Source organism: Mustela erminea, chromosome 8 (assembly GCF_009829155.1).
Source record: "Mustela erminea isolate mMusErm1 chromosome 8, mMusErm1.Pri, whole genome shotgun sequence".
NCBI lineage: Eukaryota > Metazoa > Chordata > Mammalia > Carnivora > Mustelidae > Mustela > Mustela erminea.
In genome coordinates this window covers 6,813,605-6,820,947 of record NC_045621.1, presented here as the reverse complement: position 1 = coordinate 6,820,947, position 7,343 = coordinate 6,813,605, and the positions used below count along the sequence as shown (strand labels likewise).

At 35.3% G+C, this 7,343-nt stretch overlaps 1 long non-coding RNA gene across 1 annotated transcript in view; it reads right to left on the bottom strand.

Moving 5' to 3' along the window:
- Positions 1–717: 717 nt before the first annotated feature.
- Positions 718–7,343, bottom strand: part of LOC116597171 — a 30,072-nt gene continuing 23,446 nt past the window's right edge. The window contains exon 3 of the long non-coding RNA XR_004288477.1: positions 718–1,106. This is a non-coding gene — a long non-coding RNA (uncharacterized LOC116597171). The remainder of the gene's footprint in view (positions 1,107–7,343) is intronic.

The following is a 7,343-nucleotide window of genomic DNA, read 5'->3' as shown; positions in this document are numbered from 1 at the left end:
ATGCATGAGGCATTAAACCGTGTCCTACTCAGTCAGGCTTATCAAGTCAAATCAATTTTAGTTAATATTCTTTGCTCAAAATGTTATATATTTATAAATATAAAGTTGCTCAAAGTGCCCATTATGTATTAATTATGGAATATACTCCAAACTGTATTTGAATTTTGAAAAATGACTTATTCATAGAGGAAACTTTGGTATTTATCAAGTTGATCTGTACAAGGTGATTACTGTATCAAGGTGATTAGTACAGTAATCTCTTACCTGTGTTCTTGGGATTCTTATAGCATATACTAAGATGTCTTGTGCAGAAATAATATTCCCAGATAAACAAAGTTTTCAGAAAAGCTTGGATAAATAAAATTAGATGGATTTTTCAGAGCCTTTAAAATTATTTTATATATTATATATAACACATGTTAGATGTATAATGTACCATAAACACATATGTATTATGATATACAGTGTTGTATATATATTCAAGCAGGGACTTCTAACAATGCAGAAACAATTTCCAATTCCTGATGTTTTCAAAGAAGAGTCCTTAAATTTTGGTGAACACTGTAGTAAGAGTTGAAGTCTTGAACACACCTTCTCCGGATCTATGAGCCTCCTAAATTAAGTGTATTTTTTTTCTTTTAATTTCAATATTTATTTTTTCTGGAGAAATGATCCACAAAATTCAACTTTTTTTTTTTTGTTGTAAATATTTGACTTATTTATTTGAGAGAGAGAGAAAGAGAGCGAGCAGAGGGAGGAATGGCTGATGGAGGGAGCCGGCTTCCCGCTGAGCAGAGAGCCCAGTGGGGACTCAATCCCAAGTCCCTGAGATCATGACCTGAGCCAAACCCTGTTGCTTAACTGACTGAACCACCCAGTTGCCCTGAAATTCAACTTTCTAATTAAGGTACTTCCTTTCACAGAGCACTTGCTATTAGCATTTATTAGGACCAGATACCCTTTAGACCTTCTTTGGGAACTCTCACTTGCACACGCAGGTCTTTTTGACAATTGTGTTGTTGGTGTTGGATGCAGGAAGTGATCACTTAGAAGCATGAGGATGGACATCAAAAAGCTGCTGAACCCAGGATCTCCTCATAACCTACCTGCAGAGAGAGTTGTAAAACAATTAGGAAAATTAATAAGATTTGATTTGATTTAGAAGCCCAGCTAAAAAGGAATTTCAAAGTTACAATTATTTCATGAGACAATCAATACTAGTGAAAATCTTTAGTCAAAGGACTAGACCAGGAGAAATATCTTTTGGTAACACAGCACTGTTATGTTAGAAATCAATAAGCAAAAGTTACCTGAGTGGTCAGTTAGAGCCATCAGAGAATTAAGGAAACTTGTCTAGGGAAGTAGACAATGAGAAAAGAGTGTATAAATATGTCTTTATCATCTTTTGAAGAAATAGAGCATGATAACTTTTATTTAAAGGTATGGTGACAATCTCTTTGTGACCCCGTCATTATTTTTGATTAAAATCCAATTATTATTAAGTTTTTATTGTTTAAGTATTAAGCAATAAAGGTGACAGACTTATAGGTGTACACAACATTAGCCCAAGTATATTTTAAATAGATAGCTACCTGTACACATTAATACAGGATATCCTGCCTCACTTTCACAAGTGGAAAAGAGATGTATAAGATTAATGAGGGGTGCAAAATTATGTACGTACATGCCACTTTGTTAAGAGTCTTAATGGTAGTCTGGAAATTAAACCTTAGTTATTGATTACTCCAAAATAACCTCTTTTACTAAACAGTTTAACACCCTGAAAGTAATTCTGAGATTTCCTTATTAATCTGATCTCCACTAAGACCATGTACTAAGCTACTATTCAATTTTTGTTTTTGATAGGTTGCATTGCCATTTCAGATTTGGGATAAAATTCAGATTGAGCACAACACCAAACAATAGTAAAAGTCATTGAAATTTTAATGTTGACTTGAGAATTTGAGGTGGTAGCTTATCTCTATATATCCAGGATCCTTGAACCAAATCCAGGCAATGAAAGTACTTCAGAATGTTCTTAGGGAACATAAAAGCACCAATTCAAAGGGAATAAGACTGATAAAGATGACTTATGATTCAAGTTAATGGAAAAAAACAGACCTATTTTTTAAGAGTAGTGAAATCCATTCTTGAATTCATACAGTTCTCTGTAAAAATAAATAAAATCACTTTAAGTGTCAAATCTATGTGGTCAGGTTTCCATGAGTCTTAAATCTGATACAAAGTTTTCTGGCAAAAACAATAAAGATTATAATACAACAAGCACTTTCCAATATCTATATTTACATTTGATAAGGTGCCATGGGTACACTTTAATCTTTTATTTTTATTTCTTTTTATTTTAATTCCCGCATTGCAGCCATATAGTGTTGAATTAGTTTCAGGTGTTCAATATAGTGATTTGACAATTCTATACATTACTCATTGCTCATCATGGAAAGTACTCTTAGTCCCCTTACTTTGATCCTTTTTTAAATTTCAGATTTCATAGCATACTGGATAATAAAATGTATGCTAAAAGTTTAAAAGTTTATATTTGTAAAATACTTAGAAATTACTTGGGACAATTTGTAAAAGGCATAGATAAAATTATTTTTTTAAATATATTGTCTAAATTCTACTATTTTTTGCTTTCTCAGACATCCAATTGGTACATTTCTCATTCCTAGTAGTGTAAAGTTAATTATTATACCAAACTGGACCTAAAGTAAATGCCAAGTTACAATAGGTAAATATTCCTATATTGAAATTTCAGTTTAACTTTATTAATATCATAAGCAGATTACAGGGAAACCATAAGATGTAGTCAATGAAGAAGCTGAAAATAAGAGAAATTGTGTTGCCCTTTGAGTTAACTCATAAAATAATCTGTGATAAAATCTTTCAAAGTCTTCTTAAAAGAGAAAGAATAACTGAAGGGGAAGAAAAGTCTATGATGATAAAGTGAATAATGTATTATTCACAAATATGCACTCACAGGCAATAAACAATTGAAAAAAATCATAGAAGACATTTTGACAGTGCTTCTTTGACTTGCTATAAGTTGTAAGAAACAAAGACACTTAAATAGTATGGAGAAAATGATTTTGCTTGAAGGGCTTCGCTGTAAGGACAAACTCTTACTTTGTTTCTCTTTGTAGAATACTTCATTCTTCTCACTGTATAAACTAACACAGCCTCTACTCTTTATCTTCTTTGCTAACATTGCGTGACCGTTTCCTTACAATTTCAATTTCACCATTCCGAAGTAATGACATTATTCCTACTCCCATTCCAAACCCTGAAAGAGAAAACCGATTAACTCGTCATTTCAAACCAGGATACACACTGTGGTCAGAGATGACTGGTCAGCCTGGAGATCAGTTATTTGGGGTCAGGGGCTCACTTTCGGTCTAAAATAATGGAGGCTTGGGGCGCCACAGTGATGCTGTCAGTTACGCTCTTGATTTCGGCTCAGATCATGATCTAAGGGTCCTGAGATAGAGCCCCAAGTCAGGCTCTGCCCTCAGCATGGAGTCCACTTAACACTTCCCCCCAGGGCACCTGGGGAGCCCAGCTGGTTGTGTCTGCTGCGCTTTCGGCTCAGGTCATGATATCAAGCTCCTGGGCTCCAGCCCCACCTTCAGCTCCCTGCTCAGCGGGGAGTCTGCTTCTCCCGCTCCCTCTGCCCCTCCCCTCTCTGCTCGTGCTCTCTCCCCTTCAAATAAATAAATAAATAAATAAATAAATGAATAAATAAAATCTTAAAAAAAAAAAAAAAGGCTCGCTCTCCCTCTGCTCTGACCCATCCTCCCCCTCCCACTCTCACTCTCTCAAATAAATAAATTAAAATAAATAAATAGATGATAGATAGGTAGATAGGTAGATAGACAGACTCATCTTTAAACGAATGGGGGGGTGAGTGGCAAGTACAGAAGTGTAACCACTTTGCAACAGGAGTTATAGTCAAGGAAGATATCCCTAACACTTTTGAGGGCATCACAGACAAAGATCAACAATCCCAGTTTAGTTTCTCTTTGGGCCCTGTAGAGAGAAGAGATATCTATCCAAGAAAGAGTAATCTGTGTATACCAGAAGTCTAACTCAATCTTCCTTAATCTCTTGCCATAAAGTCTGTGAGTCTTAAACCTGATTCTTTTCATTCATACTTCATGCTTTCCCTGCAAACTGCTGAGAAATTAAGACACAAACATACTTTGTATAAAACGGCGTAATGTTCATTGTTTTCAATGTGACCAGTACCCTGTCAACTCATAAATTCAAGTCTCTGAGCCTGCAAAAAGGAGTTCCAGATCCTGCAATGAGACAAACTCACAACGAGTGAGTTGGAGAGACCAACTTGGAGAGACTTCTGGACAACATCTTGTTGGAGAGGCCCCTTAACAACCAGTGAGCAAGCTGACCTTCCCAGCCTGAGTGACTTTCTTTTACACGTCTATCAATCACTTTTCCCCGGATTTGTTTTTATCAGGGAGATTCTACAGAATATACATACTCTTCCCTAAGTACACACAAACTCACAAATATAATTACATATAAAACATTCAGGATTTGCTCTTTATTACATAAATTAAACTTAAGGACAATATTATTTGGTGACTGTAAAATTAGATTATTTAATAGCAATAAAAGAATGAATTCAGCTTCTTCTAGATCATTTATTATCACTTGTTATGAACAACACAATCAATCTGAGTTAAATCTCTTACTTTATGATATTTTGATATCGCTCAGATGACCCTCTGAATATTGCACTAAGTATTTCTGACAATGTAATATTTATTGTAATACTGTTGGCAACTTTCTAATTCAAAACTGGATTATTTGCTTTTTATGTGCCATGCTATTAAAATATAAAGTGTTGGTTATTAGGATTCTGTTGATGTTATATAAAATGCTTAATTTGTACTGTTAATATTAATTTGAATCATGTGAAATTGTCAATATTCAAATTTTAAGACCTACAAAGTGGCAATTTTGTATGATTCAATGTAATAACTCCAAAAGACATTGCATTTTTTTTAAAGATTTACTTATTTATTTGAGAGAAAGAGAGCACACACAAAAGCAGAGGAAGGGGCAGAGGGAGAGGGAGAGAGAAAATCCTTAAGCAGACTCTCTGCTGAGCACACAGCCTGATGTGGAGTTTGAGGTCATGAGCTGAGCTGAAATCCAGAGCTGGATGTTCAACCTACTGAACCACCCAGGCACCCCCCAAAAGACATTATATTTTGAAGGATGACACTATGGGACACTGCCACTGGATTGCATTGTGACGTTTTATGCATAAATGTGTAATTAATTATGCATCTCTCACTTGTTTCTTTGAGGACTGCTTTTTCCACTCATATAACACTGTGGTTAGGAAAATTGAATCTGGATTAAGAACTGGTATCCAATCCCGGCTCCATAACTCAATATCTGTGTGACATTAAATAAGTTCTCCAACCATCAGTTCCTTGTCACAAAATCAGACTGTACCAATGTGAACCTCACAGGATAATTATGAGGTCCAAATGAGATAGTTCATGTAATTATTTGATATTGCGTTAAGTGATAATATGACTTTAATCAGTGTTAAATTTTTTTAATTTACCTCTTTTTTTGGTGAGAACATTTAAGTCCTATTCTCAGCAAATTTCAATTATAAAACACAGTATTATCAACTGTAGTCATTATGTCATACATTTGATCTTTATACCTTATTCATCTTGTCGCTTAAAGTGTGTACCATTTTGCCAAGCTCTCCCCATATCTCCCAGTTCCTGGCAACAACTTTTCTATTCTCTGTTTCTATGTGTTTAACTTTCATTTTTAGATTCCACATAAGAATGACACTGTGCAGTGTTTTCCTCCATCTGGCTTATTTCACTGAACAGAATGCCCTCGAGAGCAAACCGTGTTGTCAAATGACACGTTTTTCTTCTTTCTCATGGCTGGGTAATATTCTATTATCTATGTGTGTGTGTGTGTGTGTGTGTGTGTGTGTGTGTATCACATCTTCTTTATCCATTCATCCGTTTATAGACACTTAGGTTGTCTCCGTCTCATGGCTATTGTGAATAAAGGTGCTGTGAACACGGGAATACAGGGTTCTCTTTTAGATTCCGTTTTCGTTTTCTTTGCATATTAACCCAGAAATGGGATTGCTATATTATATGGTAGTTTAGTTTTTAGTATTTTGAGGAACCTCCATACTGTTAACTGTTGTTACTAGTTGTTGTTATTTCTAAAACCTCAACTATCACTTCTTGCCTTCCAAAATAAACAATAATATGGGGCGACTGGGTGACTCCGTTGGTTCAGTGTCCAACTCGTGGTTTCAGCTCAGGTCATGATCTCAGAGTTGTGAGATCAAGCCCCGTGTCAGACTCTACACTGGGCATAAAGCCTGCTTAAGATTCTCTCTTTCTCTCCCTCTACATCTCCACCCTCTAAAAAAGATTTAAAAAGAAGAAGAACAACAACAACAATTAATCTAGAAGCGTAAGAGATCCTACCCAGCAGAAATCTTCAAGATAAGTAGTGGATCCTTCAGGATTGTTTCATTTCGTGTAATTCATACACTGTGCGGATGCTTCTTTGTAAAAGTGATAATCAAATGCGTAAGTGTGGTAATATTCTAAGTGACCTGCTCAATTTAATGTAATATATAGTTATTGAGACCTTGGTATGTGTAAATTACTCTTCTAAGTAGTTGAGGTATGGAAAGAGTGTTCCAAGGTTGTTGTAAATACGGATAAAGAATGAACTGGCCTAGGGAGAGTTCAAGTTGTGATAGTTCCCAGTTTTTACTGTCACAAAGAATCCATATAGATCCGTGCTTAAGAACAAGACAGGGAAAGGATTGAAGATCAGTCCTCAGCTGGCCTAGCTGAGTATTCAGATGACTGAAATCACAGCCGGGACCCTCCTCGACCTAAAGCAAGAATGGTCCAGCTGAGCTGGGTCAATCCCTAGTGTTGTGACAGATAATAAATTGCTGCTTTAAGCCCTAAGTTTAGGGTTGTTATTATGAAACAAAGATTGACATCAACCAGTCATTTTTTTGTTTGTTTGTTTGCAGCAGATAATAAGCACTAACCAATAATCATAATCATATTAATAACAACAGCAGTAAAAATGGTATTTATATGTTGCTAAATGCATTTTCAGTGAATTTTAACCAAATTTTCAGGAACAAAACTTTTGTTAGAATATTCATTTTAGCAGATAATCATGAGTTTAACTTTGCCAAGAAGTTCTTTTCTGTTTCCTATACATTTCTATTCATTTGTGGAATAGATTAAGAGAATCTCATTTGGAGGTTTTCTACCTAATTT